Source organism: Numida meleagris, chromosome Z (assembly GCF_002078875.1).
Source record: "Numida meleagris isolate 19003 breed g44 Domestic line chromosome Z, NumMel1.0, whole genome shotgun sequence".
Classification (NCBI taxonomy): domain Eukaryota; kingdom Metazoa; phylum Chordata; class Aves; order Galliformes; family Numididae; genus Numida; species Numida meleagris.
In genome coordinates, this window is record NC_034438.1 from 31,533,199 (window position 1) to 31,545,299 (window position 12,101).

Here is a 12,101-nt window from a genome sequence, read left to right on the forward strand (position 1 = left end):
AGAGGAACAGTGAAGTAATGCAGAGTACTACTGTGGCTTCCTTACAGGAAAAAATGCATTGTTCTTGTCTCAAAGGTAAAATTCTTGCCCTATTAAAAAAACAGTGAGAGTTTTACCATCGTCTTGATTAAGGTAGTTTGTCAGACCATCCCTTTCACTGTAACATTTTCAGGCAGTTTCACAATATCTTGCAATTAAAGCTCCAAACTTGGGTGAAGATGTTTGTATATATATGCTGTTACCTCTGTAATCTCAGTACTGATGTTGTATGTGCAGATACCAAGGTCTGAAGACTGAACAACGCAGATAAATTTCATGTTTGGGTATGTCTTCTTAAGTTTAGTAGCAGTAATTTTGGTTGCATTTAGTGTCAGTTGATGTATTTGATATCCAGCTATCTATTAACATGTTATGATCTGAAAATTAGGATGTAATAAAAAAACTGTTTCTTTAACCAATTACATTCCATATTTGATAATTCAAAATTTAATATTTCCTCTATCCCTTTACTACAAACTTTCAAAATCACTGAAAAAAAGGCTACTCTTAAATATAAGGTGAAATCTAGAAATATTTTATGCCTTTGATTTTAATTATTTTGAACAAATGTTTAAGGGAGTGGGATAGATACACAAGAAATTATTCCCTTTCATTCCTAAGTACTAGACTCCATCTCAGTAAACTAAAACAATTTTTTTTTCTTGGTGGGTGACTTCTCCTCTTGCTCACAAAAATGTCTGTTATTCACTATCTGAAAACTTTATTCAATAAAGATTACCCTGGGCCACAAAGACAAGTGGAAATTTTCAGCTGGTAAGAAGAAACTAAAAAAAAAAAAAAAGAACAGCCAACAATTAAAAATTATATTTTGTAATGAAACTCTTTAACCTAGATTCCCTCTGTTAATAACATGTAAGAAAAAGTTAACAAGTACTTCTATTGTTGTGCCAGACTCTGTGGGTGGTTAATCCTTATTTAAATTCTGATTCAGTTTTAAATGAGTGTATGGAGGGTGGAATATTGGACTAGAACCGTTTCCAGTGAAATGAAAACTCTGGAGCAGCCTTCATGCAAGAACATCTGCAAGTGCCTTTATGTGACTGTAAAAAACAAACAAACAAACAAACAAAAACATTACTTTTATTCTTACACATTATTTTTTTCTACTTGCTTTTAGCCTCTTTTTTTCTTCAAGTAACACTTATGTATGGTGATCACTCTAAAATAGCACAGAAGCCTAAATACTTTACTTCTAAAGAGAAACACATCTGTGTCACAAGTAAACAGTGTCAAGATAAAAGTGCTTGGAGCCAGTAAACACTTTTTACATTTCCATCTTGCTTGCACCCCACCTTGTGCAGTGGATGAAAAAGAGAGGCACTTTGTCACAATTTCTTGATTGAAAAAAAAAAAAAGAAGAAAAAAGAATGGAAAAAGATAGAAAAACAAATTATTTAGGAGTGCAATGCCTTAGTATTATAACTGTATGAAGGAAAATAAGTCAGTGTAGTGTCACATCTTACTGAGTTTCGATGAATATAAAAATTTTACCTCATACATTCAACATTCTGATCATCTCCAAAGCACAGTAAACAAAGCAGCGCTGTTCACAATGTCCCAGGGAGTCAGGACTCCTTCCTAAACAGTATCCAAGGGTAGTAAATGGCTACACTCTAACTCAATGAAGCAAACTGAAGTAAAAAATGGACCTTATTCTTTAGTAATGTTGTTTTCAAAAAATGTGGTGGAAATGCAAGGAATGAGAAAAAAAATTAAAAAAAAAAACAAACCACACACACACAAAAATGGAAGGGAAAGGAGTATTTTAAATTTGCTAGCATTCCTGTGTAGTTGTATTGAGTCTCATCTCTATATCTTGGTATGTGTGTGTGCTATTGTCAATCTGACCGTAAAGACAAACATATAATCAGTACATTTTTATGTTTCTACAGGTAAAGTAAACTTATGCATAGACAAAAACATAGTGCTTGATACTATGAGAGGAATGAATGTATTTTTGATATTGTGAATGCAGACTATCTTAGAGCGCATTTGGGCATCCTACTGAAACCTGCTACAGTTTACATGAAGGGAAATTCCAGGCACCCAACACCTGCATTCATCTGGGCCTTCAGCATGATCCCAGTGTGCAGCAGTTAGTGGGGAGCACTGTCAGGGTCAATAGCTCATTAGGATTATGAGACAGCTCAGACTTACCAGGAAGATTTTAATTTGCTTGTGACAACTTTATGGCAGTAGCGTGCATACACTACATGGGCTACATGCATGACAACAGCTGTGCGCAAAGCAGGAGCATGAGGAACAACCCCAGCTGGTCACAGAGCCTGCTGGTGTCAGCACGTGGTGCCACAAATTCACAGATGGTGGGGCCATCAAACTGATCTGCTAAGGAACTTCACCATGCCTGGGCTGCAAGCAAGTTCCCCCCTCCTGCTCCTCGCTCAACCTTTCCCTGGTTCCAGGATTTGCAAGTAAGGGTCTTTCTTCCCATAATTGATCATGCTGACCTCTGCTCTTCCTTGCAGCCTGAGGACCATCCGTATCCGGCTTTGTCTCAGCTCTTATCGTGGCAGGCCCCACTCCCTCATCCTAACCCTGCAGCCCACCAACTGGAGTTTCCTGTTTTCCACCCCTGCTCACAGCAATCTCTGCCTTATCTCCCTGCTGGTTTCATTCTCAGCTCCATCTGTTCACTTGACGTTTATGAATCTCATCAAGCATTTGTTTTCAAACCCATCCAAATTTAAATACCTTCCATTGTATTTGTGCTCACTCGGTTCTCACATTTGTCACTGGGATGATAACTGTGCTGAATAACCTAAATTTGGTTCTGAGTTAGGCTTCCATCCTTTTCCAAAAGCCTGCCGTGCTTTCAAACCTCACAATGAGGTCCCCATGGCTAGAACAGTCCCTTTTTGTACTCCGTGCCTGTCAGACATTCTCCAGATGCATGAAACTTTTGATGTAAATTGACATCTTCATCCTGCCCCCATCTTCTCCCAGCAATAAAATGTATTTATTTGTCTTGAAACATCATTCAATTCTGTCATTCTCTCTGTTTCAAACATTTAGTGACTGACTTTCACTTCTGTGAGAAACATTTTTTACTATTCCAGGCTGATTCTGCCATGTCTAAATTCAATGGGAAACCTTTCTTTCACCTTGTTTTCCTTCTCAGCAGAGAGGACAGGTTTGAAAAGGGAAGACTTTTTAAAATAAAATAGCTCCCTCCTCACTCATGCTTATATCTCGTGCCTTTATTCCCATCTGAAACCCCTAATTCCTCCATAACTTCAGTTGTACTGAAGTGTCACACAGATAAAGGCAGGAAGGAAATATAACCAGCTTAATTTATCCTCATTTTTATCTCAACTAAATCCGATTTAAATCCCTCAGTTATTAAACCGGTTTCATTCCAAGTATGCCACCTGCAAAGGATACTTTGAGAAAAACGCTGCATTCAGATCTCCAGCTCAGAAGCTCACAGGTAAAGAAAAAAAACAAACCTCCAAAACAAACAAAATCTCATGAGGAAAATAAACATTTCAGACTTGGAAAGTGAGGATCAGCATTTAAGATTCTAACTTTGTAGATCATCATTCAAAATGCCGCATTCACCAGTTCCTTCACTAATATGCCTGATCTCTTATTATTTTATTTTATTTTATATCCATGGACTATCCTTTTTTCCCTCTGAATCTAATTCTAGTATCATAAGTCTTTGGCAGAATACAGGTATCCGGATTACCCCAACTACTACTCTTTCAACACATTTCTAGCCTTCAGATGTATGGTTTCCAGTATTTCCAGCTAATATCTAATTTGTTCTTGTACAAATAATTATATACACAGGCAGCTTTCCTTCTGAGGTGCCCAGTAAGGATTCAGAAATATTTAGTGGATTCTTATCTTAAACAAAACCAGTTTAGTTCCGTTATCAACTTCACTGCTCATCACTGAGTTTTATTTAATGCATTGTTTTATAACCTAAAGTTCATAAATCATATCTCCACCCACCTGTAATTTCCCAACATGTTCTCTTACTATCAAAATAAAAAATGGCACTGTAAGAAATTCTGCATTTAAAGAATATTTTTCTCCTTCTCCTGTATTTTGCATCTTAACTCATACAGCGATCAGAAAACAGCCGGAGAACTTTCAAAACATCTCTAAAAATCAATGATGATTATATTGCCAAGGGTTGAAATAAAACAATGATCACGGCAGATGTTGCTATGCTAGGATAAAAGCACTGCCTGTTTCATAAAGCCAAAGGAATCATTAAAGCTGTGGAACATTAACAAGAGTATCTTTCTAAAATGAAATATGACAGAGAACCACAAGAGAAAACAGAGGCAATATCATAGCTCTAAACTCAGTATTTCATGTATAAAGTGATCAATTAGCAACACCTGTATTAATAGTACAGCCATCTCGAAGTTGACTTCTGACTTTTCCAGGGCATAACATGGGGCAGCAGGATAGATTGGTGCAATTAAAATGCAAACACCTGTGCTGACTCTTAAAGACCAGATGTGCTTCTATTAAACAAGCCCTGAGGTTTGCTTAAAACTAGCACCTGATTCCTCGTTGCATACTGTCACTTGGGTTTCTGTATTTAAGTATATTTTAAATTTCAAATATTTTCAGTTCTCTTTGCACAGGAAATGTCTGTATTTAGGAATTTCTTCGCAAGCAAGACAAATTACCTTGTCTGCATGCTATATTCCAAATTTCATTCCCACCCTTCGGCTTCCTCCTGAGGTCTCTCCTGGATGTTGTAAAATAGCCAAGATCCAACAGCCACCCAGTGTGCTGTCCCGCAGAGCTTAATTCTTACAATACCTTTAGCTACAATGGATAATGATAAAAATGAGAATGGGCCTACTAATGAGTCAGCATTAAACTACAGCATCCCATTAAATGACAGCAACCCTTAGGCCATGCTAAAAATTACCAACTTAGTTAATAGTTATATCCCAGTTTCTCTTGGCATCTGCACACGGTCTTGGGCTCTGCCTGGCAGCTCCCTGATTTATAACAACATGGATCTGATTTTGGGACTGAGCACATATGCATCCTCTGACTAGGGACTCCCTCGTGCCATCTGTTGTTTGCCAGTCATACTGTCCCAGCATGCACCAAAAAAGCCCACACATTTTGAGACTTGCAGGTGAGACAATGACAACAGCTGCTTCCTAGTGAGCAGACTCAGAAGAGTAGGACAATTCGCAGTTACACAGTCAGCATATAGCATGTCTCCATTGTTCTGTTTAATAAAATTCAGGGCCCAGCTCCATACTGTACTTAGCAGTATATTTAAAATTGCTGGCAGATAAGAAATCAGCTAAATGACCACCTCACTCAATGTCTTAGTTCTGATATCAGTAGAAACAACAGTATCACTATAAATCAGTCTACCTCCTTTCCTCTCGGCCTTTGTCATTGACAGCTGATACAGTTAATCATTTTAAAAACATGATTTTTTATACTCAAGGGAGTCATCTAGCGTAGGAAACTGCTTGACTTTAGGGAGCTTTAAAATCCTAGTGTGATCTGTCTGAGCACAGCAGAAAAAAAACAGGATGTTTTTTTCATACAGAGTTATCTAAACTATAATCTGCATGTATCTGCATGCATGTATCACATGCTACCTGGCCTAGCAAGCAGTAGAATGCAGCAGAGCAGAAACATCCTACCTCAGTGGATGGGCAGCCAGCCCTTTACTCAGGCAGTGGAAAGTAAAGCTGCAGCTGTATTCTGTAAGGCAGGACAAATGTTTACATGGAAGCAACTTGCCAGGGATGTTCACAGGGGTGAGAAAAGCAGAAGTGTTCTCACTGTACAACAGAATATACAACAAACTCCTCAAGGTGCTTGTATCCAGCTTATTAAGGCATTATGTTACTAGGTTTCCACTGCACACTTTTCAGACTATCTTCATTTCTATTCTAACTCCTCTTTTCATCATTCTGCTTAACAAAAAAAAAAAAAAAAAAAAAAAAACAAAAAAAAAACCCAGAAACTTACATTTAAACACAGCCTAGAATCGAATCACTTCTGAAACTGCAAGAACTGTTGTGTCTCCAGGGCAGCAAACAGGAGGAGCAGCAAAACGACCCTGTGACTATTTTTGTCTGGGTGCCTGTGGTGAGAACAGATTTTTGATGATTTGCCTGGAGCACTGGAAATCTTAGCACCAGCTTTGAAAGTGTAAGATACACTGAGAGTGAGGAGAGGGACATGAAGTGCTCAAGATATGGTAGACCAGCCTTTTGTAGTGTCTGATGGGGCATTCAGGTAAATGGATCGTTCAATTTGTCCTGAAGGTTTTCAGTTTTCAGGAGCAGGAGGGAAGTTTACATCAGTCCTTGATGTAAAGACTGAGCGTGGGCATGAAAAAAAATATGATTTTAAGACCGCGGGGTTTTCAAAAGGACTTAGTTCACAGCTATGAGACTTCCCAAAATTGGTAGTTTTTTACTCACTTGATCATATCTAGAAATAAAAGTAACTTACATACCTCAGAAGCATTTGAGGAATTTCAGTTCTTTCTGCTACAATAGCAAACACAGAGATATACACATGGTGTATGCATGCATGTATAGATAACAAAGTACAGATATATGTAGATTGATCCAAAATAATGCCTCCTATTTATTTTCATGGAAACTACAACAGATCCAAAGAGCACAGTAATACTATTTGATAAATTCTCAGCTACAAAACACTCTTCATCAACATAGTCACCACCATTAGCCATGCATTTCACTAGCAATGAACAAGACCCTTCATGCCATACTTGCAAAATCTGCACTGCCATCCAGAACGTGGCTTGTCTTTCATATCGCTGTCTCCACTGCTAAATGCACCACCCACCACCTCACTGTGCTCACATCCACTGTTTGGTCTCCATAAACATTCAGCAAGCATCAAGGAATGTCAAAGAGCACCATTTTTTCTGCACAGAGAAATTCAGTGGCACACCATTGCTTCATGTGCTCTTCCATGTCAGACACAATTCTGTCAGACTGCCCCTCTGCTGCCATCTGTCATACAGCAACAACATGTAATGGAATATTGGCAGGAAGGTTCAACCTCTACTGCTACACCACCAATATCCACCCCTGACATCATGGGCCAGCATCATAAAATAGGAGGTATTACTTTCAGAGCAGCCCTCATACATCCAGGGAAGGAGTGGCACTAATAACAACTTTAATTTAGTTGTCTTTTTCTTGTTTTTTGTTTGTTTGTTTATTTTTAATGAGGCTCTCTGGTATGAGCATGGTAAACCTCAGAAATGCTAGACATCAGAGGAACAGGAGAAAGTGTACTTTCTTGGTATTTTGGTAGTGTAAATCAGAGTAATATGGATGAAATAATATTTTATTTTCTTAACATGAAAGCCCTTTTCTGCACAATGTCATCTAAATCTGTGACTGGTAAGCAGTATGTGATTTAGCGCCCTGCCTGCATTGTGTTCTGTGCAGTGATCTCCAGTTCACAGTTTTAGGGAAAAGGTGCTCAAAAGTGCTTCCATGCTAAAGGACAATCTTAATCTTTGCACAGGACAGTGTGAGGATATAGGTTATCCTTTACCACGGAAGCACCTGAAGAGGTGGAAAGAGACTTGCATCTCCTGCCTCTCCCTAAAAGCAAAGGCCTAGTGGCCAGCCTCAGACTAGGCCCACTTGTGAAGGGCTCTGCCTGCCTTCTTCGCAGGAACATTTTGGTTCAGCAATATCTGAATGTGTGGTGCAGCCCAGGAAGGGAGAACTGCATGTGTCCTCTCCAGGGGACAAGGCACTCCACACCACCAACATGGCACCCTGTTGAGTCCCCAGAGGAAAGAGGCGAAAAGAGAAAGGAGGAGAAATACTTCAGAGTTCAGGGCAATTTTGTTCCACTGCTGTGCAAAGAGGGAAAACGGTTACTTTGCTGCAGAATGCAAATTACTTCCAAAGATGTGAGTAGGATGTGAGGCTGCAAATTGGCATGTGCATACTGAAATGAATGGAGGCCAGGCTTTCAAAAATATGTAGGCAGCCACAGATGCAGACAGACGTGTAGCCCCCGGATCCTCAGAAATATTTAAGTACATGTATACAGTTGAATTAAAGGAATGAGTGTCAGGATCTAATTAGTTTGTCTTATTGTGGCCCTTGTGAGATTTGGACAGTTTTAAGACACCTATCAGATTCTCTAGGTACCTGCATGCCTTTACAGATCTGTCCCTACATGCCTATCTAAAGACATGAAACACAATCAGTGCTAATATTTCACTTCCTGTAACCTGTATGAACAAGCCTTTTCTTGACAATTTAAGCCCAAAACTTATATGAGTGTAACATAAATTCTATCTGAATTACTTGTAGCCTGGTCCTTTATAACCTCTAGATTTTAAATTGGTTCTTCTACGAAAGTTACTGGCACTAATCCATATTTTTCCTTCTGGATCTCATTTTCTTTAGTAATATCCCTTTTTTTTTTTTTCCTTCAGTATTCAGGACAGGGTTGGATAATCTGCTTCATTTTTCAAAATTAATCATTTATTACATTTTCTAAAAAGCCAACAAATATGCATAAACCACATTCAGACATCTGGGTCTGACAGCAAGAAGCCAGTGCTGCCTTATGGCCACATGTAATTGTCACAGACATATCTTGCAGCACATATTCTAGCATTCAGCATGTCCTCCAGCATGCATTAGCAGTTCAACGCCATTTTCTCTTTGCAGTCAGAGCTGCTCGCAGCAGCATTTCCTCACTAGTTCTCGCCGTGCTTTTTTGGATTCCAGAATAACTTCAGCTCTCCATTCCTTTGTGATTATATTCAATGATCCACTTTGCCTTTTCCTTTTTAACCGTTGCCAAAATTGGCATTTTGACAGCACTGGAAACTGAAGTCCTCTGTTTGTTCAGGGAATAGCTAAAGCGCAGGCTGTGCTGCAAGCTGTCCCAGCTCTGCTCAGCCAGCATACCCCAACCTCCCCTGGAAAAAAAACACTCTTAGTTGTATGACTCTTTTTTCCTTACTCAGATCATTCAGGTCTTGAGTTGCTCTGGAAGATAGCCTGCAAGCAAGGACTGGTTAATGATGGCTGCAGTGATATTTATTTGACAGCAGTCTGACAGTGACCACCGTCTAGTTTTGTAGAGGCTCTTGAATCGATCTCAGGTGGCAATAATTTCTTGTCATTCCTGCCTTTTGTTGGATTTGAACCAGGGACTTGGAGATGAAAGGAGGATTTTAGCCTCTTGAGGCGTTTAGTACACCTGTCTTATCATCTCCACTTTCATTACATACTTCTTTAAATCTTGCTGGTTTTTTTAATTCCATTTCAGCCTCTGCTTTTGTACTTCCTCCTTGAACCAGAATTTTGCTCCTCTGCAGACCAGAATCCACACACTCCATAATCTCCTTTGAACCTTTTGAAGTTCTCCCCTCTGTTCTTGATGTCAAGCCACCCTTCCCATCAGCAGCCTCTCTCTTTTCTGTGATCCCTCTACTCCCTGTTAATAAAGAAGATCCCATAATGCAATAGTTTTGAAGTTAATGGGCGCAGTTTCTTGATGCTGAGTCTGCTTGACAATGCTAATAAAATTCTTGACCATGAAGGTTAGAAAATATTTCTTTGTGTCCAGGTTGAAATATGTGTCATAAAATTAAACTAAATAAATATTGCTTGTGTCAGTAATACACAGTTTTAATAGCACACTTAACTTATACTGAAGTATAATTTAACAGCAATGGGAGCACTTAAAGTATCCACCTTACTATGAAATAAATTCATACTGATCGTAATGACATGACACTGACACCCTTAGACAGTCCTCCTCCACTGTATGCTTTTATAATTTCCCTAAATAACAAGAAACAGCTTGTAATTTTTTTCATTTTATTTTTTTATGTATACAGTAAGAACATGAGCAGAACAAGACTATTTTTACCAAATTCTGTCGTTTTAAGCTCTCATTCAATTTAATTGGACCAGAAACATTCATGTTTTTCTCTGCTACTTACAACTTCAAACCAAACCAAACCACGTATTTCAGTATATTCAGATCATTAAACCAATTAGTACTCCTACACTTGCCAAGCTATAGATTGTTGTGTAAAATCTGTACATGTGAGTACCAAACAGTCCTTCCAAACACAGTGACATATTACAAGCCTTTAAAACCAAGCACCACGATAGTGTGTTAGAGGGCTGTTAGCCACTGAAAAACAAAACATGGAATGTCTGGATGAACACGCTGTCCCTCTGGTGGAGATAATTTACAGTTTGTTTTCATTTCTTCATTGAACTGCCATGCTCTAACCTCTCTGACCTCTCATTTATGGGATTTGTGGTAGTTCAAATCATCTTCTATATTCATAAATGCTCCCTCAGGTAATGACACAAAGTGATTCAACTGGAATTTGTAAAGGAATTTTGATTAAAAGCAAGTCCTGAAGATGTGAATGAACTGACCTCCACAGAGTTTTATTTGAGAAGAAAAGTTTCTTGAATCATAAAGCCTCTAATATTTTCCAAAGAATGTGGCTACATTACAAACTTAATTAGACTCTAAAGCTTAAGAATCATTCACTTAGAGACATTATTTTATTTTTATGCACAATGCCAGGTTAGCATAAAGCACTTTTGCAGTAATTTTCCTTTAGATTTCTTTTTTTCTCTTTGAGGTTTTCCTTTGAGGTTTATGTAGAATGTGTGTGGGGACTGCAACTGTTAAATCAATCATATTTAATCATTTCTTTTTACAATGTTATGCATAAAATGCAAACAAAAGAGTCATTGATATTAAAAAACAAACAAACAAACAACAAAACCAACACAATTATTTTCTGCAAACTATGACTACTATTATTATTTTACCTGTAGGATACATGACAAATGATTTATTTACTGTTACAGGCTTACAATATTATTTGCTTTTGAAAGTAGAAAGACAGTTTCATTTCAATGTTAGGCGGTAATATGGAAAGACACAGAACAGTTCAAAAAATCAAAATACTGGACAGGAAATACATCTTAGAAGATGGTATTTTGTTTTTTCATATATATATAAGAGTGCTACTTCTGTCTTGCTTGCTTTCTTCCCATCTAATATCTGAGACTTAATGTTTATATTGTCTTAAATCATTTCCAATCCATTAATATACTAGTAGTGCATTGATCCACTATTCATCTGATTCTTGAGAGGAGGACATTAATGGTTTCCATTAGTCCATTTTCTAATTTCCATGTGTTCTGATGATAATAAATCTTCACTTCATCTGCTTGCAAAGCGCAGCCAGTTCCAGCAGAATGGACTGCATTGCAGACAGTGGAGTTTTCCAGAAGGAGAAGAAAAGCAAGGAACAATGATTATCTTCAGAGGAGAGGGGAACTGCAGAATCTTTTGCAGAATTTGTTTTAAAGAAAGAAGATGAGCAGAAAGGCTAAAAGGCAGAATCTACAGTATGTGACTGGAAATCTACCTGTGCTCATTCATCTTGTAAAATCAGGCAGGAAAGGAGGAGGGATGAAGCCTGCTTGGGGTCAATGCTCAGCAACACAACTCCCAGATTGAAGGCAGCTCAAATCTAAGCCATTCCAGCTGGGGACCGTGACCATACACCTGCCTGAACCACTAAGTAGAAACTTAAAGATTTGTTTAGGTATTAATTACAGGAAAAAAAGACTGCATAAATTTGTGCCTCCTCTTTTGGTGATGAGATTTGTTTCATTCTCAGGCTGCTGCCAAAGGTATAAATAACTGAATTCTACATAGTTTCAAGAATTTACAAAAGAATAAAACTAAAATAGGCAGGAAGGGAATAAGGCTCCATGGGTCTGGCTTTTATCCATACAACTCTATTTATCTAAAAGAAATTACTGAGCATTCATAATGCAGAGCATCGCTGCTACCCAGTAGTAGGTCATGAATACACCTATTTTCCACATGCTGCTCAGAACACTGCGTTTCATAGTATGAAAAACTGATAGCCTATTGAAGTACCAGAGCATATGACCTTTAAACCAGGATTTATTTGCCTGATTTATTCTAAATTTGAAAGGAAAATGCCACTT